At 34.2% G+C, this 22,171-nt stretch overlaps 1 long non-coding RNA gene across 1 annotated transcript in view; it reads left to right on the forward strand.

Moving 5' to 3' along the window:
* Positions 1 to 20,110, forward strand: part of LOC112946023 — a 48,376-nt gene extending 28,266 nt beyond the window's left edge. The window contains exon 3 of the long non-coding RNA XR_003249120.1: positions 19,908 to 20,110. This is a non-coding gene — a long non-coding RNA (uncharacterized LOC112946023). The remainder of the gene's footprint in view (positions 1 to 19,907) is intronic.
* The last annotated feature ends 2,061 nt before the right edge of the window (positions 20,111 to 22,171 follow it).

The raw sequence follows: 22,171 nt of genomic DNA on the forward strand, positions 1-22,171 counted from the left end.
GTCTCCTCTATTGTCATGTAAAGAATAGGCCTCACCCTCTAAGTGTTCATTCTGTTATTTCACTTTAAAAGAGGAGAGTGCCTGTCAGGTCTTGGATTTTGTAAATTGGGCCATTAGCTGTCTCCTTGCAACACTAGACACTTGGCTGCACAGCTTGCTTGGAGCAGAAACGTGGCATTTTATTCATAGAGTGCTGTCAGAGAGATCCTGTATAACTGCATATGCTGGGCAGCATGACGGGAGAGGGGCTGTGGGGCAATGCACAAGCCTATGTACTTTCCTTCACACAGAGGCCATAGCCCCTTTGATAAGCAATTATGTGTTTGCAACAATACCAAGTGCAAAGCAGCAGAGCTTCTTCCTGCACTTAACATTTTCTCCATCAGGTAGAGCTCTTTTGGGAATGGAAGACCTAACAGAAATTAGACACTAAAAAAAAATCTCAAAAATGAAAGCCAAGTACGTGTATTTTGATGACAGCATGAGACTTAATACCCTGTTTATAATATAATTTACAAAATATTTTTTTTTAAAAAAGCTGCATAATGGAAAAGAAAGATGTAAATGGTAAGATACCAATACTAATTGCATTTTTTTTTTCAAGAGTATTTTCCTAAAGCCTTTTCATAATTACACTATTGAGAAAGGAAGACATTCTGCCTTTTAAAGGGGGGGAAAAAAAACACACAAAAAAAGGAGAAAATTCCTTAGAAGAAAGGTAAAAACAAACACTGTAGAAAATTAGCAATTAGTGCTAAAAAGGATAGGCAGATAAAAGATAGGAGAAACATACGGCCAAGAGTCTAAAAGAGAAGTTAAAAACAGATATATTAGGAATGAAATGACATCTAAGCAATACCGTTGATCATAATAATAGCCTAAAGAAATGGTAGAATGAATTGCACAGAGACATCAGAAAATGTTCTTTGTATTTTATACCTGTTAAAAGCTAGATGATGTAATCATGCAACTAGATAAAAACGCTCCGTGTCTTAACTGATAAATAAGTTGTTGAAGAAGTTGAAGTTGTAGCTATAAAAACTACAGATTATAAGTGGAAGTTTGTAGAAATATCTGTGCAGATTTTAAAAGAGTACATGGATCATAAAAATTGAGAGTCTTTCAAGTTCTAGAAGAAACCTAGCTTATATTAGGACCTATCAATATCCTAATGTGGCAAAGCGTACTATACCAATAATTTTACTTATCAACCTGACATCAGTAGTAGACAAAATATTGGAGTAACTGATATGAGTTCATAAACAGTATTGCCATGAGAATGAAGGATGCAGTAAAACAGTAGGAATTTAGTCAAGTGTACTTTTTAATATAAATATTAATGTGGATGCTAAGACTTTATAGTGATGATTTGATCTATTTAATCTCAGGGCAGTTTAGCTGTCATTTAAAATATATTTTACTGAAGAACTATGATACAAAATCAAAATAATCAATTTAAAATCTCTGTGACATCTCAAAAATAAAAATACAAATGTGAAAACATGAATGGGATTATTTCGTTTGGGTTCTTGATCTGAATGAGTTTTGGCCTCTTAAATGACAGAAAGAATCCTCTGAAGAGAGGGAATGGGCTGGTGACTCATGTACAGTGATCTATATAATTTGATTGGGTGAGTGAAATGAGCAAGTTGTTTTCTAATATTGCTAAACCTCAGTCACATTTGGTAGTATGGAAGCTGTAAATCATGATGGAAAACTACATGCATTGTTTTGCAAAAGAACCTGGAAGCCACAGCAAATAGTAACCAAACCAAAGTTCACAGCAGGACACTGTTACAAAAAGGTTAAAATACAGCATAAGCAGGGTTATAATGGTTGGCACTACAGTGATTATCTACTCTGTATATCTGTATACCTGATGATTACCATTCATGAATGATAGAAACCTAAGACAGGGTTGTAGAAAGAGGCACAGAGCTGATTAAAGGTTTGACTCTTTGAAGTATTAACAAAATTATTGTAATCATTATGCAAAATTAATTGGTGGAAGAAAAACTTGACTACTGTAGGCTATATTGCATTAGGGAGTAATTCAGAGCAAAGGGAGTCCATTGGTAGGTCAAAGTTATTGTTGCTGAGCCTTGTCTGATTTGCATCCTATGGTGTTTGGAGGTTTTTACTGCAGATTAAGTTTAATCTGGTCTCAAGTCCCCACTACACATGTATTTGGAGGCTTTCTGAAGGAGATTTGTCATCTCAGAAACTTGCTTCCTTGACTGTGATTCTTCTTCCTTGACTGATTCACATTCAGCGAATACCTCTGGAAGCACTGCAGTTTTTCACCTATCTCAGAAAGATGATGATATCAGAACAGCAGACATGACACGCGCCTCTGGACTTCCATTATCATACCCTATATAAAGCTTCACATATAGAATTTTTACTTCCATTTCTTTGCAATTTTGAAGGGATGCCATGTATCTGCTGCATGCTGTGACTTCTAACTGTTCAGCCTCGGCATCCTAGTCACGGTATAATACATGTAGTGCTAAATCCTCAGTCAATGTATTTACCTAGAAAGGAAGAGGCAAAGTGGCGGACTCCAAACTGTCTCAAGGACACCCTCATTCCTTGAACAGTAAACGCGGGAGACGTAAGCCAGGTCAGTCTGCTACTTGACATTGATTCGTGTACCATGGGAAGAGGGTACAGGTTTTTGAGGGAATCTATGTTCCCATATGATGACCAAGCCAGTGTATCTACGAACGTATAAGCTGCAAGGGCTACCACTCAACTATTGTGCAAGCCTTTGTGTTATCACTGAAGTAGCGTTAGGAAAAACATGACAGGTTTAAAAGGAAGAACAAATATCTTCTGGAACTAAGACTCAAAGGAGGCACCAGTCTGTCTGCTCTGTGTTAATGCTGCATGCCTCTGTGCTACACATCAATCCTTGTGTGTGGGTTTAGGATGAAACCTATGCCCCATTAACCATTGCTTAGTCACGTGCACGGACACAAAACAACAGGGACACCATAGCTGGTGGAAATGCTCTTCATCAGAAGAGGGCAGAAAATCCAGCCTGCCAGTCTTTTGAGTATCTGTGAAGACGCAACATATTAATTTTCTTCTCACAAAACAGACATAGTAGGCAGATTTCTGCAGGGAATGTACATAGCCCTATTTCTTCTCTGATCAGCTTCTGTGAGAGACAGCTGAAGATAAGCTCTGAATAGGATAACTGAATGGGGAGTAATCAGTGATATCTCAGAGAGCTGAGGGCTTGCAAGTGACAGTGGATGGCCTTTGACTCTCTATATATTGCAAAAAGCTGATGGTGGTATCAGAGAAGCATTTGGAAGTTCAAGCACAGGTATGTGATAGGTGTCCACTGAAATACTTGGAAATTTTACAGCTCATTCACTGGAGGGACCTTTTGGTTTCATTCCTCTGGAAGGAGTCTGGTGTATGCACAGCAAAGTTGCTTTGAGAACAAAACCAACACATAATAAGTGAAGACAATCAAGGGATTTGCTTCAACCCTCCCTTACTGCTCCAGTCTAGATTACAGACACAGCCTTAACCAACAAATTTAATTCTGAAGCGCCTTCTCGTTCTTCAGTTTCTAGAGTGCCCTTGTTTTTCTTTCCTTTGTTTTTCTATGTCTTGGAAGGCTATAAACTGTTACAGATTATGTGTTTGCTTGCTTGTTTATTTTAAAGGGTGGTTAGACCTCTGGCAGTTTAATTCCAAGATCATGGCTCCAGGAAATATGTAAAAATTGTGATATCAAACTACCCTTGTAGTGAAACAGTAAGTGTATAACTTTACTTCTCTTGGAGGAACATCATGTTCATGGAACTACCTCACACCTCTTGTGCTCTTCTGCTGTGATATATTATAAAAATAATCAGACAAACCAGGCATTTGATTAAAAAATTTAAAATAATTTATGAGACAAAAAAAAAATAAAGCAGGAAAAGGAAAAAAAAAAAAAAAAAGCCCCATTCTGTTAGCTTTAACTGTTTGGAGGAGATGTTTGTTTGTTTAATGCTGAGGCTAAATAAGCTTTCCTGGAGGGCAGTGCCAGCATATGTACCTTGCTTAATAAAGACAAGGTAGAGGAAATTAATCAGAAATGGTCAGGATGTAAATTAAATCTGCCTCAGGGCTAGTAATACACCCACACACTTGGCAATGCAAATAAACAAGTAGTATAATACAAGTGCTTTTTGCTAAATCAGGTGTTTGTGAAAATAAAAATTTGCAGGCCATTTTGTGAGTTGTGAATGAGTAATTTAATTTTGAGTCAGAAATTTAGTGTACTTCCAAAACTCAAGAATCTTTGGTTTTGATATTTCCTGCTGGAGAACACATTCTAATTTTAAACCAGTGAAGAACAGTATAAAGATATATAAAAGCATGTAGAATTGAAGCATGTGTTTTGAAAGTGTAAACACTTAGGTGTGAAAGGATACAATTTTGATAATACTTTGATCCTTCATTTATATTGCATTTTAGAATTAGATACTTCCTTCCTTCCAAAAAAAAAATCTCATTTTCTTTTTGTTCCTTACAGATTGGTACCTATATATTGCACACTGTCAAATTCATCACAGTTTAGAGTGTGAGAGGAAGGGGTAGATGTGGAAGTAAAACAAGACACTGCTGTAGATTGAACAAAATTGAAGAATCACCTCCATTGAAAGAAAATTTAAAAGCTTTAGAGCTTTACAGTGACAGACCTCATAGGCCACACAGCCCGTGTGAAATTGGATTCACTGTGATTATTTCTGGGCAATAATTCAGAGCAAATAACATCAAGAAAGTCTTGCATAAATCCTGACAGAAAAAGTGGATTTAAATCAAACTAATAGGTTGCAAAACATATGAAATATGCTTTGTACTATGCCTTGGAGACACATGGCCAAATCCATATTCAAAAAGTAAAAACAAACCCGAGTGATTTGAAGAATAAATTACTTGTCATCGTGATCTTTAAAAATGCCAGAATTTAATGCAAAAATATAATCCTAACATTTATTGCAGCAAAAATAAATGTCAACATATTAGACTTAACTGGCTAAGCCTTGTGGTAGCATTTCTACAAAGTGAAAGGAACATGACAAGTTGTATTTCACATTTATTAGAATGAGATTTGGTCGTCTTTATCATAAGCAGTAGATTTAAACACTTTATTTTAATTTACTTCACAGTTTTGAGAAAAACATTGACTCAGATAAGAAGTGGAATACCATATACACTTTTCTCTGAAGCAATCAATCAATTTTAGAAGCTAAATATGTAATATGACAACACTACAGTTTTGCAGTAGAATACAAAATGTAACATAAAATGTTTGTGACATATCACAGACACTGCTTAGAAGCATAACTGCTATATCTAGAACATAGTAAAAGTTTCAGTCTATTATTGGCTATAACTGGTATGTCTTCATAAACCTTCATAAACACATTATTAATGTGCACAAAAGTAAGTACTTTAGTAATGTGTACAAAAGCACTATATTCCAGGTTATTTGCTGTGCTTGATGCAGCGAGATACATAAACATATCCTGAGACAATCAATTTGCAATCGCTGGACTTGCAAAGTTCTTAAAATTGCCTTTCAGTTATCAAAATAATTTACACATGTAAAAATTTAGCATCACAGACACTATCAGTTTTCTGAGACTTCCTTGTTCTCATAGGAAGCAATCCAAATTCCTTGGAAAATAATGGAAATCTGTACATAATGACAGTGGCAGCATGGATTTCAAGGCTTTTCAAGATACTGTTTGCTGCCTCACGTTCTTAAAGTCTCCAGAATATTTTCTTTCAGGTAAAAAAGGATATTTACATAAGGCTTTTATTCAGAACAATAAAGTGTAACATAATGAAGTGCATTTATTAGACAAAATATGTTTTTTAAAAATACTGTGTATTTGAAAATTATAAAAATGTGTTAAAAGAATATGTTTAAAATTAACCATTTCCCATTAAGTTGGGAAAACAGGTTTGTACTTCTCCATGCAATATTACTGCAGCCTCTGAGGGTTTCCAACTTGACAGTGACAGAAAGAACCCAATATGTGATCATGTCATTGAAGATCACAAGTGTACAGGACTATCAGGACACAGTTATAGATATTTACATGTGTTTCCTTACCTAAAGTACAAGCCTTAAAAGGATACTTGAAGTAGTAATTTATACGTAGCAGTTCGCAGTTTTACTTGGTGTTCCTCTCTAATGAGATTTTTTCCATTTGTTTTGAAAAGGCTAAAGACAGAAAGAAATATTACTACTTGATAAAGCTCCTGATAATCTCATGATGATTGTGGGGATTTGGCATGTGTTATGTAGCAGATGCTACTGCAGGTTCCTGACTTTCAGACTGCAGGAGCAAGGGTGACAGTGTGTTACCTCTTCCTGATGATGCTGGCTCTTGTGTCCTGGCTATTGCTGCTGCTTGTGCTGCTCTTGTCAGAGAGGTGGGAAACCTCTCTGGAGGTGGGCAACCTTTCTGGTTTGCCCAGGTGGAATGAAAAGGAAGGGCTAAGGAAAAAAGGGGATGCTGGAAACAGTGGTCTGTGGCAGCATCACAGTTAAGATCGAAAATGATTGTTGGTCCTATTTTCTAAGACAAATAGCCACACGTAAGAGAAATCAACACAGGGCCTAGCACTCACTGGCTTGGCTAATAAGAAATAGGAGGAAATGAAGTGGGCAGGAAGGAGTTGTACTAAAACTGTACTCAAACTGTACTCAAACTGGCCAATTCCCTTGTTCTGCAGAGCAGGGAGGCAAGCTGATGCCCCGCTAGTGGGCAAAGCAACTGCTAGGTCTATTGGAAAGCATCGGTAGCCCCTGAAACTATTAAGTGCAGAAGGGACATTTGTGTGGTCTGTCTCTGAGTGGTTATTTGGCATTCAGGACAGGACAGGTTTGGTTCTTGCGCTTCTGAAATTATTTCGATGTCTGCAAAATTTTGGCCTTGGAAACCAAATGATGAAATGGTGACCTTGACTGGCACATAGTAACTTCTTTTTACTTTGGGGAGGGAGGGGACCATCTTAACAGTCTTCTAATTTAATTCACCATTTCTGCTCCTAACATATTACATGTGGACTGTCAAATCTGAGATGTTCTAGCACATACTACACATATGCTCAGAAGTAATTATATGACAAAACAATATGTACTATATACTCAATGTATTTGTAAGCTAAGGAGATGGGTATTTTTTCATTGCATGACAAAATGTACAATTACACATTTTAACTTTGAAATATGTACTGTGAAAATGAGTTGCTGTCTATATGGATAATTGCATTTAAATTTGAAACTAGTTAGCAGTTTTGATAATAAATAAGTGTTCCAAATGTCTAAGAATTACACTGTTTTATATAAATAAAAAGAATGAACAAAAATATGTAATTACAAACACTAAACATATGTTGCAATGAAAGAGTGGTAAGTTATTATTATAATGTGCCTTTTAGAAGAATGCAGACTCTTCCTTTCAGTGGAATTTTATTTACACAGACTTTTTATATCTTTCAGCTTACAGATACATTAAGATATTTACAGACCTGAAACTGGGAGCACTTAAGAACTTTTACAGATTTTGGCAGAATATATTTATTGAGCATCTGACATATCACAGAGTATTTAAACTACATATACCTCTGGTCATATACTTCTGTAGGTTACATGAAAAAAAAATCCTTTCTCTTCCTCTCCAAAAAAAATCCCTATTGTATTTTTATCTGCTCATAAAACATTCACTAAAGCAAACAGAATGTTCAGGTAGTAATATTCTATGTTTCATCTATTTTATAAAGAGACTTTTTATTTTGATTTATGCTTCATTGCCCCCTGCTGTTTGATAAGGTACTGTTTCTTTTAAGAGTCAACATTTCTGTCTACATTTGTTATTAGTGCAAAAGGAGTTTGAACTTGAAATCATCTTTTCTTGATATGGTCTTAGATTCATTATATTCTTTTCACCTGAAGGACTGAAGAATTCAAATAATGCAGTCAATCCAATTAAACTATTATGACAGGGCTGGAAAATGAAAAATTGCTTTCAAGTACCTTTCCTGCCTCACACACAATAGCGATAAAATTTAATATAATTTTTACATGAAATATATTTCTATTTTTACTTACTTTCTTAGGATACTGAATGTCTCGAAGTTCCTTATGAAAGGAGATCTTACATATGCAGGTCTACCATTGTACCCTACAACTTCAGAAGTATTCTCTATTGCTTAATGAAACTATTCGCTTAAAACTTCTCATCACTTACCTTGAATTCTTCTGTGTATTTACTGGGTATTTATCGGAGAAAGTATTTACCGAGGAAAACTAGGGAATTCAGGAGTGCATATTTTTTTTCTGGAAGTTATCCAGATATTTTGCCCAAGCTATACTTTTTTGTTCATGTAGAGGAGTTGAAGAGTGGAAGACACAAAATATCTGCAGGACTTCTGCAGCAGAATCACAATGTCACAAACATGAATAGGGCAGGTTTTGTCCACCAGCAGAAAACTCCTATATTCTATTAATTTTTAATGAATTTCCTAAGAACTTTCATGCTATGGAAGGCTCAGCTGTTCCTATAGATAATTTTGAAATGTATCAGACACAATTAGTAACAGCCAAAACTTTGTGGAAAAAAAAGCTTTCAAAAGTCATAGTCATATCAATGTTACTAGAATTGTGGGACTCTACTGAAAATAATGAGACTTCATTAAAAACTGTTATTTAAAGTATTAATACAGCTCATTTATCTTTTTTTTTTTTTTTAATCTTTAGTTCTCCAGCGTTTCTTTGCAACAGTGGTATCTATCAGCTTAAAGGAAATGAAGATATTCACATTTTGGATTTGGATGACTTGATCACTTGTCTGAGCCCTGAGTCTGCTTAATATGTATCTACAAATTATAATGTTGTACAAAACTGGTATACCTAAAACAGAGCAGGCACTTAAAAGCAGTATAGATGAGTTAGCAGATGCACAGCTCTGTACAAGTTAATTTAGATCATACCTTGCTTAAGAAAGGCAGTGGCTATAGATAGAGCCACAAATGAATTGCTCTGCTTCTCAGCTAACCAGACTCACAAGAGCTTTCTTTTTGAAACAGATTAACTGCTTCTATCTGTCTACACTGCAGATGAGTGAAGAACTAAGTTAATTCCATAAAGAATTAGTCATCATTCACCTGGACAGCACCTGAGCCTGTCCACAGGCCTTGAGGAGAGAGAAAGAATGCTCATTGAATACTTTTAGGGCCATATCTGCAGTATTTCTCAATGTATGTAATACATTATTCACAAAGTACACACAGATATTTTGTATTAGATATATTTTGTATTATATGACTATATCAAAAGAATTCTGACATATAATAATATCAGTTAGGCATGGTATATTCAATATTATAAGTTGCATTTTAAATAATTTTTCAGTTGGTTGCTTTTATTCATATCTGTAAAGCTAGCATTTTTGTTAAGACCAAAGAATCACAACGGCTTACCATAGTGCAAGTTTTCACATGCTAAGTTAGGAATGCACTTAAGATACATCCAAATAGATCTGTATTAATATCTGTTCATTTAGGTCTTCATTTGAAATGCAGATTCTTAAAGTAATTAGAAATTTGCTAGTGCAAAACAGTTTTCATGTTAAAATTTCACAAAATCTGATGAATATGCCACTTAGAATATCCCTATGAATATGGCACTTAGCATATCCCTTATATATCCTGAGAAGTCATTGTAAATTTTTAAGTCAAAATTCCTGCATAGTTGGAATATTGTGAAATTCCTACATACCTGGATAAAAAGATACAATAGATGATAAATAAATGATATAATAGATGACAAATGATACAAATATTCTTTTCTAGATCACAATCCACACTTCTAAGTAAGTTCCAAGCAGTTATTAAGCAATAAACTCTGTTTCAAGAGCTCATAATATGGGAGGAAAAAGCATAAGCATTGTTGCTACTGAGGTTAAAGAGAACTAGTGATTCACATAAATTCATACAGAAAGTCAAACAGAAATAAGATTTTATTTCTGAAAAAGATTCAAGTCTATAGTTAACAGTAAATTACACTTATGTAGAAGCAGACAAATAATCAGCATTCTGTGCACACTATGTAGAAAGTATTGCAGGGTCTGTTTTTTTCTGTACTCATGTCTCAAGATATTTTGGTTCTTGAAGTATGAGTAGTTTCCTCTATAAAAGTTAGAAAATGCTATTTCAAAGGCAAATTAGAATTCCTCCTATTTATTTATTTATTTATTTATTTATTTATTTATTTATTTATTTATTTATTTATTTATGTATTTATAATCTGCATGAGAATTGTAGCAATATAGGAAATAGCAAACTGAAACAAGTCAGGACACTGAAGTAATCTTTCCTCAAAAGATAAATCATAGTTGTAGAGTGGACTCCCTGTACATTGGAGCTTTTACTAGGTGACTGTAGGTAGATCTTTGGATTTTCTGATGTAGCTCTGATGTAGAAATGGAGTCTCAAATGAATAATTTAGGCTTAAAGATTAAAAGCCTATTTTACCTGGAATGCCATTTACAGACATGCTGGCATCTCCCTGTAATATTTGCATAGATTGGAATAGGTGAGAGATTTCTAAGCTTGTACCAGGATACACTGTTTTACATAAAACTTTCAGCATCAGATTTTTGTTTGCTTGTTTGCTTATTTAGGTTATCATCTAAATCCAAATATTGATTTGGGTAGGAATTTTGTTATTATTTCAATTGGATTTGAAGTAGAAAGCTGATAGCCTTTGACTCAAGAAGATATACTAGAAGATATTTGTGAAAAAGAAAGGGAGGATTTGTGTGTGTAGATATACAGGTAAGAGTGCAGATATATATGCATTTGTCCATGTACATAGATAAACATAAAGTGGGAGAAATATGGTTTCTATGTGAAAGTAACAAAGACTGTAATAGATACTGAGAAAGCAATGCAGCCACATAGTGTTTCTCATTATCTTCATCATTCAAAGCATAATTCTAACCTTGTTTTCTGCCATGTGTCAAAGGTCTACCCTGAGCGCAGAATTATTATTTTATTCATGAGCTTCTACTTCGACATCACACTTTGAGTTTTTGCCTTATCCTCTCTGAGGAGTAAAGACTAATTGCAGGCATGGAACCTGACCCGAGTCTTTTGCAAAGTCACTGTCAGAGTCAGGACAGTCTCATCTCCATGTCTTTAGTCTCCAGACTGCTGGTTGCACAAATCATTGGTTCTACTCATTGGTTTTATTGCAGTGTCTTATTCTGACACTCGGAAAAATCCTCACTTAAGCAGAACAAACCATCCATAAGAAAGAGACTACACCCATAATTTGTATAATATACCTACAAATACCTCTAAATTGTTTTAGATTATTTAACTGACTGACTCTTCATTCTTCCATGTGATATCTAACAGGTAGATTTTTTGCTGCTTATTATTTACTTGCTACATTCGCTATGCAACTTTCTCACTTCCATAGCAAATGGAGAAATCATTCTGCAAAACTTTTGGTCTTTATAAAGCCATGATGTCCCGTGTACTGAAATCTCACTTTGTATCCAGAATCTGTTTTCTGGAATTGTATCACAACAAATTCTAGATGAAAATAAACTACCTTTCTTTTATGGACAATAAGATACATATTCCACATACTTAGAGACAATGAGACAATGTTCCATCCAAATGAATAATCCCTACAGTGTTATTTATATATGAAATAAGTGATGACCTGGTTAAGATACTCATATGTAGAATGATAAAAACAGCCGCTAGGGGATAATTAGAGAATTATGCAAAAAGTAAATTCAATAAGAAGATATTTTTAATCTCCTTACTATACAGAAAAAAGTAACTTAGAAGAACAAATATAATAAAGCTATTCAACAAAAGAAGATTTTTTTCAAAGAAATAATGATTATTTTATTCCCTGTGACATCTTAACACGGTAAGTCTCAAAATATTGGTAGCGAGTAGTAGACTGTATTTTTTGTGATAAACCTGGTAAAGATATCAAAGGATTGTAATAGAAAAATGCTAGAAAATGTGATGATTCATAAATACATTTTTTTATTTTTTTAAAGAACATTTTGCGTGTTCTTTAAAACCAAGAGGACAGATTTCAGTAACAAAGGAGGTGGTGCCAAGCCATGCCATAAAAATTCAGTATGGATGAATCTATGTTAATTTATGTATAAATCTAACTTAAAATAAATAAATAAATAATAATAAAAAACACTTCTGTAACCCTTATTTGCCTCTCATAACTGTTTGTGTTAAACCAGAGAGAGCAATAAGCATAAAACATTAATGTGAATTGAACATTAATTTAATGTGAATTGCGTGTTTTTAGAGATTGTATAGCAAGGAAATCAATATTTTAAGTTTTTGACATTTGAATATGGGAAAACATCAAGGCAACTGAAAAGAGAAAAATTAATATGTTAATAAGAAAGTAAGATGGAATGAGGGAGAAAAGATGGTGACAATGACAAAAAGAATAATGTAGAAGCAAGCTTGGAGATAAATAACATCTGTAAGTCTGTTACTGGGGGAATATGATTAATGGCCATGACTGAAAAGAAGCCATTAAGAATAGAATTGTGAGTTCCTAGCAGTGTATATTTCCAGTCTGAGAGCAGTTTAAAGCTTTAATGATCTTAATCAAGATTTAGCTGTTCCAAAGCTGGGGCAAAGTTGGGAAATAAATACTTTTAAACCAAAAATGATCCATAAGTAAAATTCAAGATAGAAGGAGAGAGATCCCTGTAGCAGTGAAGAGTTTAAGTGGAAGAAGAATAATCAAAGGATGCTTGCCTTTTCCTTTCCTTGCCATTTTAAGTTTTGCAATTATAAACTGAGAGCTATTCAGAGTTTTCCATCTATTAGACCTGTTGTATACATTTATTTATAAAGTCTGTATGGTTTGTAACTGCTTCTTTCTTTGAATATGTTAGAATATTAATATTAAATTTATATATCACCATCAAGAAGAGGTAAATTTAACATCTTCAGAAGCTTATCCATGAATACTGTGTGAGCATATATGAATGTGTACGTGTTTATATTTACAGTGTGGCACTCATATGTGAAAGAATTGCCTGAAAAGGGGAACTAGGACCTAACTTTCTGAAAGTAAAATTTAAAAAGTGAATTAAAATATGAACCTGCAATATTTTCATTTGAATATGGAAGAGTCTAACTTTGATGTTGTATAACAGTGGGCTTCAAAAGCACACTGTGATTTCCTCTATGCCAAACACAGACAGAATTCTTAAAGATAAACAGTACTACATAATTTTGTGCTGAAAAGAAACTCTTGTAGCTGTTCTTTCTTCTAGAGGGACGCTTAACTTTTGGATTGCTTTGACCGTAGTCTCTTCAAGAAGAAACTACAAGTGAATAAAGAGAAACCAATACATATTTGTCTCTAGTTACATATTGCTACAGTTATTTAAAAAAAAAAAAAAAAGTGCTAATATTCCTCTTTGGTGTAAAGCAATTCATAGTGCATTTTAGCCATTATTATTATAGCCATTACTATTTTAGCCATTATTATTTAGTCATTAGCAATTGCTTCGGCTTTTAAGAGATCAAATTGCTTTGGAAAGTACTTGAAACTTCATGACCAGATTCTTTGCAGAGATAGAGGTATTCATGCTTCTTCCAAATATAGCCTGGGTTTAAGGAATTTATTTTCTGCATAAAAATTTATTATGCATTTTGTAAGTAATATATTATTTAAATCCTAAAATATTAATTCTTCAAGTGCCTGTAGATTCTGGATTACAATGTATTTCTTGTGGATAAGGAAGCAGTGACAGATATAGTGGAGTTGTTCTTAATATAGAATGTAGCTCAGTTAATTGGTGTGATATTCCACGAGGAAATTCAAGTGGTCTCCAGTTACTCCCAGACACATGCTGCACATCTGTGTGACTTTGTGAGCATGGCTTTAGGTGAGATCTGTGTTCAAGTCCAAATTTTTTGCTCATTAGCACTAGGTGACTCATTTACAAGCATGTATGCGAGAGTAGTCTTATTGTGAAACACCTCAAGAATTTTGTACCCTCTACAAAGTTAGAGAGACTAGCTCTTCTGTGCCAATCCACATCTCATGAAGGGCCCTATCCTATCTCATCTTTGCAGGAAATTCTTTTGGTCGGTATTTAGTAGATAAATTAGCAAGCCTGCTTTCTGGAAGTTTTCTGAACTTCTGTGTGGAGTGGAAAAGTTAGAACTTGTATGTTAGTGAGGATGTCTGCACTAAGGGCAAGAAATGTGAGGAACTTTCTTATTAGAGAGATATGGCATAGATATTTTCTCAGACTCATTGTTTTATGTAATATCTGTAATAAATATCTATATATCCTTTGTTATACTTTGCTCAGCTTACTGCCAAGTTATGTAGTATCTACATGAAGAAGACACACATAATCTGAAACACTAGTGATATCCCTTGCACATGCAAAAATGAGGGCTGACAGCAAGAAAACAGAAGTTTTAAATAGGCTGAAATCCTTAGCAAGGCACTTTGCCTTCATGCTTTGTTTGAAAAGTCATGTAACTTGTAGGCAGTGCTATCTTGTAGGTAGACAATTATAAAACTGAATTATTTATAACTAAAGATGAATTATTACAAGATAGATCCACAGGACTGATCTAAAATTCCTCTTAAGACAAACCTAAAAATGATCAGGACATCTAGTGATTTGGGCAGAAGACAGGAAGGTGGTTTGGAGTGTGATACTACTCACAAAATTGCCATTGAGGTCCTAGCTTTATGCCACTTTGATACTTTAATTGTAATTCTCTGACTTAAATCTTTCTAGAATATGTTGTTCAAGTAAATGCTATAACTTAATCAAACAATTCAAGATGAAGTTCTATGGCTTATGTTATAAAGCAGAGCAGACTGGATTATCATAATGTTCCAAACTTTGAAATTTATGAGTTTACCTTCTGAAAATCTTTAATTAAATGACACTGCAGTCTAGGTCTTTTAACCAGAACCTACATTAGAAAAGAATAAAATGGAAGTTAATAATACAGAACTTGCTTTTCTGGAAATTAAGTAGGTTATTCATAAATTACCATTTCTATAATATTTCTTTACTTTCTGGTCATCAAAATGAAAACCTTACTAGTAAAATCCAGTGGGTAAGGACTTCATTACTTCTGTCTTTGTTAGACCTATAATTAAAAAAAAATCAATTTCAGTACAATAACCATGAACAAAATTGCATGATTTTTGCTTTATAGCTGTTAAGGTGCTTTAAAACTTCACAAACAGTTGTGTTTCCTTAAGGAAACTTAATATTATACACATTCTAAATTTAATAACGCTAATTTTAATGACCTGCAATTATTTTTTGATTGCACCAATATTCCTCAAAGCTTGGGAGGGTGGGCAGAAATTAGACAATTTGGGAGCTACATAAGGGATTTTTTTCAGTCATAGAAGTGCTAAAAAATGTGTTTTTATGAGAACTAGTTTGCAACCTTTTCTAAGAAGCCCTAAGAGTGTCTTCATACTAACAGCACAAATATGTATGGCTGATTAGTAGAAATGTGTTTCTGACAAGTACTCTGAAAGTAATAACTCAGCCATAGCCACCTTCCTGTCTCTTCCAACAACTACTGATGTGTCCTCAGACTCTGCTTCCTTAAAAGTGGCTCATCATTTCTGAATGATTCACCTTCTTCAAAAGTTTCAATACATAAAAAAGTTTTATGGCAAAATGTACAGAAGGAATTCACTATAACTGGCTTTTACATTGATAGAATTAAGTGCACTTGTAGGAATTTCATCTAGGTTTCTGTCTCTGTTTCCACAGCCTGATCTGCTGTCATTCAAAGACTAAAACTGCTAAAAATATGTTGATCACGAAATTGCATAATGTGACTTGTGAATCTGAAAGCATACACTTGGATCTTTTGATCTTTATGTAGTGAGAAACGTATGTAGCTTTTAGCTCTATAAATCTGGGGCTTTTGGAGACCATTTAAATGTACAAAAAGCTAAGGCCCACACTCTCCTCTAATTTTGTGATTGCTGTTAATTCTCATGCTTTTACTTTTGCCTTCTGTGTTATGCTATTTCTCCATTCAAAATAATGAGTGCAAAAAATAACAAGATCCTTTAATTTTCCTAGATTTAAAGTGAGGATTTATATGTGATATTCATGGCTATTTTATAATGTTACCCAATTAAAAGTGTAAATTGTTACACTCACGTTTTAGAAAGCAATCTTTTGATGTGATTTTGAAATCTGTGTATATCCGCGCTTTCTTTTGAGTATTACAATCTCTCAGGCTTCAGATATATAGATCTAAAGTGTAGAGGCTTCAGTGCTGTAGATCTCATATAATTTCACCAAGCATTCTTGAAATACTCCATTTTGATAATATAACTTAATTAGCAGAGTATTTTATATTTTTTGGACAGCAAGGGCTCTTTCTGACTGTAACTCTTTCCAAAAGAGCTCAGCTTATTCTCAGAGAATTTATCTGAACTATTGAGTAGTTCATACCAACCTTTTTAGAGAATAACTGTTTCCTGAGTTATTTTTATTAACTTAGAGCTCTGAACGGGTGCTAATTAATATAGCAAAAACAGTGCATCATGACCTGGATTTGGTTCAATGTCTGCAGCCTTTCAGTGTATAAGCAGGAACAGGGTTTCTGCAAAGGGTATGCTGTAATGACTCATGCTGTGCAGCATACGTGGCCAGATCTGTTAAAAAAGCTGTTGGAAGACTAGGGATTTAAATAAATAACTATTAGTGAACTACCTGCTGAAATAAAAATATTTATTTGTGTGTGTGTGTGTGTGTGTGTGTGCGCGCTTATTAATTTCTAATTATTTTCTAAAGCAAGATATTTCCAGAAAGAACTCTGTTAAAGGTCTAGTGCATTTTCCGTGGCCCACTCATATTCATTCTTGCTAGGTGCCTGGGCAGTTTTGTATTTGGCAGAATTCAGCTCGTTAAGAAGCCTGCTCCAAGCTATTCCTCAAAACTACTTAACTCCTCTATGTAACTTCAGGGCTACAGCTCCAAGGGTTGTGGCATCCTTTCAGTGTGTTGCTTTTAACAGACAAGCAAGCACCTGTATCACATACCCATTCCAATCTGGAATGTTTTGAACTAACAGACTTCTTGGAGGAATTAAGACACCAACTTGTTGGTTGAACTATGACAAGCGTGAGGTTGCTTGTGGCCCAATACTCAGTTTTTAGCAACGACCACTAGAAGGTGTCTAGGGAAGTTCTTAACAGGAGAGTATTTTCCCTAAGATGCTCTTTCAGCTTACAACAATTTCTAGCTCAGGCTTTTGGACTAGTTATAGTGTTAAGTTTCTTCAGAACAAGTAGCTTTTAATCTTAAGGGTCAATATTAAATATTATGTCAATAGCAAAATGAACTAAAAAAATCAGCTCAGGAAAGCAAACACTTATAGGACAAATATTGTTTCTGTTAATGCCCTTTATTGTGTGAGGTCCTTGTTATGCCTTATAGCTAGTAGAAAAGATAAAAATGTTCACTGTGCCTGTTTTTATCTATGATGAAAAGCAGAGGCAAAAAGCTAAATAATGATGAATTCATTTGCAATAACTTCTGTGTCTATATGGAGTATTCTTAGTACAGATCTACCTTTCACAATGCTAATAGCTTGGATGAGGGTACTATTCTTTAGAAGCTGCATGATTGTAACGAAAGGCTGTTGTGTATCACAAATAGTGAACATACTTCATAAACTTTTAATATGTAAAACTGGAATAATCTCTTTTCTGTCACCAAAAAGTATAAAGTATCATATGCTCCAAAGGACTAAAAGTCTTCATTTCTTTCTTTTCTCCCAGCACTGCTCCTTATCTTCACAAAGGAAAAAAACTATATTGATCATTGACACTCTTATCTCAAGAGATGCTTGAAGTGACAGTGTCCTTGATAGCACTTGTCCTAATTCTATGTCTAATTAAGAGCCACAGATCTATTCTTTGCTTGCTCCACTTTGCAATATTTTTAGAGGTCAGAGCTCAGGATATAAAAATTCTTCATATCCCCAAAACATGTTATGATATAAAAAACCACCAATTTTTTTAAAAAAATCCCAAAGCAACAGCAACAAAATCTCTCCAAAAGCAAGAGTGGAAATCTCTGCAGACAGCAGAACTTCAGACTAAATCAAACTAGTCAAAATGTTATACACCATATCATTGCTCTCATGATATTTCTTTTTTTTTTTTTTTTTATTTTATTAAGGTTGGCCTTATGCCTATTCCTAAGAATGGGCATTGCCCACAAAAATGACAAGACACAGCAGTGAAAATTGAGGTATAACGCTATGAATTCTTAATTATGTGGCCTTGTGAATTCAGGACCACATAGAAGTGCAGACAGGTCCTCAACTAACTAACTAACTAACGAAGGTTCTGGAGAAGCCAGAAAAGGAGCTGCAAAATACCGCACTCCTTGCAAATGTGTGTCACTGCCTCTTGCTCCCAAAACAGTGTGTATCTAGAAGGGCTGGATGTGCTTCTGCAGGACATCTTCAGATTAGTTACATCAGGAAGGAATAAAATTGCTTTAACTAAAACTGAAAACCAAACTCAATTAATAATAATGATGAGAAAATATGTTTTAAATCCACATTTCTGATCAAAATTCAGAAACTTATATAGATACCTTAGCTTTGAAGGTGAGTCTCACTTTATAGATTGTTTTCCTGTGTGCTTTTTATCTCATATTTCTGTGACAGGAAGTAAAGTAATCATCACCTTTCTAACCCCACATACATTAATCAGTGAAGCAATATTGAAACTCAACATGATCTATGAAGTATCACAGAGACTATATGATATTTCACCTTTCAGCTTCACCTGGGCAATCTTTTAAGCCCTGAATTTACTGCTGCAATCTGAGATGCATTACTTGAAAACCTCACAATGTCATGATATTCTCAAGAAATTATGCTTTACTTGTCATATGTTCTGTGGTCAGTCTGATTTCTTTGATTGCAGTGAAATTATATCATCTGGTTGAAGAGATGAACCTTTACAGATGTGAATCAACTAATAACAGAATTACAGACTCTTCACACCATATAATGTATAATCATATCCCATTTTCATACTAGGCATCAAAGCTTTTGTAGATTTGTAACACAGAAGTCCATGTTTGACTGGGATTGCAATTTTATCTCTTTTTTTTTTTTTTGTATTGTTTCTGTCTGTATTTGAAGCGTTGCACTTCCTTGCATTTCTCCTCTTAAGAGGATTTCTTGTTCAGACTAAAGGCATTATTTTCTTTCAAGTCCTTCCTCAAACTTTATTTACAATTACATACACAAAAACTTAGCAGTTATATAATTGAACTGATGCACAGAGGGAACTAGCCATCATACCACACAATCAAATCTGTTTTTTTTAACCCTGATCTTCTTGTATCATGACTAAAGTCTTATCTAAGCTTTATTCAATACTTTAATACTAGGTAAGATTCATATTACATTTTTGTACAGCCCACTGCATTATGAAGTCCATTACTTACTTCTATTCATGCTAGAAAAAAATGTTTTTATAATATAAGTAATAATGTTTTATAATATAAGTAATCATTACTGCTGCATGCTGACCATCAATTCAGTACACTGTTTAATATGGGTAAGAGTTTTTCAACCTATCTACAGGAACACTATTTTTAATACCTCTAATTTTTTTCACTGTTCTTTACTGTGTAGTTCTATACAGAAACTTTTTCCCCTATAATCACCCCCTATATCCCCTACTTCTGCCATGAGTACCTTTTTTTTCCTCTCAGTTGCATTTGAATGGAGGGATTTACATACTGCTAACTTGTTCCTTGTTTTTTTTTAAGCCTCTTGTTTCTCCCTGAATGATTCTTCTCAAAGTAAAGAATGGCAAGAGTAGAACCTGGCAAAGATTTTGGAATCTTCTTCCAAGAACTGGAGAACATGATCAAGCATCACCCTCAGGGCACCATGTTCAAAACTTCATTTACTAGCATTGTAAATGAACTCATTCTCTAATTAGCAACTTGGAGTCTAAGAAGAAAAAGACTACTTGATTCCTAACATATGATGGAAGTCAAGTATAAATTTTCTTTTTCTAGACCAGTACTACTGTTATGTGAAATCTGGTACTATAAACTGTTACTTCTCCTGGATGTTGCAGCTGTAGGCTGATTAAAACTCAGCAGGAAGAGCTACAATAAACAAATACCACCTGCTGTAAGAACAGGTGTTTGTGTCTTCATTTAGAAACCAAAGTGAAATAGAAGATGCCAAGGGGCTGAAGTAGATCAGTGTTTGGATTGACATAATTTGTTACTACTTGTCCTTGAACTTAAAAGCATATTATTCTGCTTTCAAGACTCTTTGGTAGGGACACAACACTTGTTTCTAGCAATTAAGCAGCTCTCTGCCTTCTCTGTGCAGCTGCCCATTCTTCATACAAAAAGCATCCACTGAAAGTTTCTCCATTCGCTGCTGGATAGCGTTATGTCTTGACAGAACACTGTAAACAGAGAATACATAAAGACAATGTTTAGTATTTTACTTAATATCACTAATCTTATCAATGATGTGTTTGATATGGTGATCTTATCTTTATTCCTCAAAGGATCACATCTTCGTTGGAAAAAGAAAATAAAAACCCCGAAATGTAAAATCAATCTGAATATGTGCAAATGAGTATCTTTCCTAAAGCAGGGAAAGGTCTGTTCACTGCTTGTCTTTCTTGTTTGCAACTTCTTGATGGTGATTTCGAATTGTAGAATTCTTCTTTCATAATAACTCCTCTGATTTTTCTTGCTTAAGAACAATTTTGCTATATGTTTAGATACATGTTTTTTTTCATAAATTCATAAGCTATTTATATTTTTATGTAAGTGAAAAAATACAGTTGGGTGCATAGCAATGACAGTTATATACATTTAACTAAATCCAGGATCAGACAGACCAAATGGGTTTAGCCTATCCCAAAGAAGATACCAGGAAGTGACTTTCCATGTTAGAACTATTCTCAAAATACTCAGCAAAATGATTTTGTTCTTTTGAGATTGTAACTTACAATAGGTGACATTACCATAGTTCAGGGCAGTAGATAATGCTTACAACCATCCAGGAAAGAAATCCAAGGTAATGAATACAATTTTTAAAGTCCTTTTTTTTGTTTGTTTCTTTTTTGTTTTTTATCTTTTGCAAGAGATGTAGCATATAAATAAGTGCTGAAATTCCATAATACCTAAAGGGGATGTATAGAGATATTATTGGGAACACAAGCAATATCAGAAAGTCATTTAAAATCTACACACTGCCAGCAGTGTGGATTATAAAAAGAAGAAACTGAGAATTGGAAAGCTGGTGGGAATATTTAGCATATTTAAGATGTTAAAATTTCTTCTCTGCCTTATTTAGTGAAGCTGTATGGGTAGAATGGGAGTTGGAGCAGCATCCTGCCAAAGGTAGGATTACCTGGGGAAAGAGGGAGTTATTTGCTCTCAGATTTCTGACAATCTAGATGCATAGTCTTGGAGGTAAATAATCTTAATAAATAATCTAGATCAATATCCTAAAAGAGAGAGTAGATAATTTAAGCTGTTTGTTAAAATGCTAACATATAACACCTTAGAAAACATGGAGCTATTTTTATATTGTTATACTGAGGTTATATTTTGGGGTATATATTGTTATATATATTGTTATATATTGGGGTTTGGAGAAAAGCTTCCATGACTGAAAAAGAGGAAAGAGGCAAGTCATATGGATAAAATCTGCTGGCACAGATATTAAAGATCTCTGTACCTCATCTAAAAAAGTCATTTTACTACTGCAAAGAGGGACACATTTTGTGTATTAAATAAAACAATTGTATAATGAATAAGATTTAATATAGAGGAGGAGGCATTTATAACAGAAGTAAACACCACTTGTAATTCCAGCCGTAGAATCCTTAAGGTTTCTTTCTGAAACAAAATTCTATAAAATCTGCCCACTCCATTTATTCTGATCAATTTTTATTTTTTATGGGAGTGTGAAGAAGTTATGTACCTGAAAGCTCAAAATGTTCCCAGTCCAGTACAATATGTGTGTGTTTATTTAAGTAATATCAAAGGTAGTA

Source organism: Nothoprocta perdicaria, unplaced genomic scaffold (assembly GCF_003342845.1).
Source record: "Nothoprocta perdicaria isolate Ctin4 unplaced genomic scaffold, notPer1 scaffold_2, whole genome shotgun sequence".
In the NCBI taxonomy this organism is placed as follows: Eukaryota; Metazoa; Chordata; class Aves; order Tinamiformes; family Tinamidae; genus Nothoprocta; species Nothoprocta perdicaria.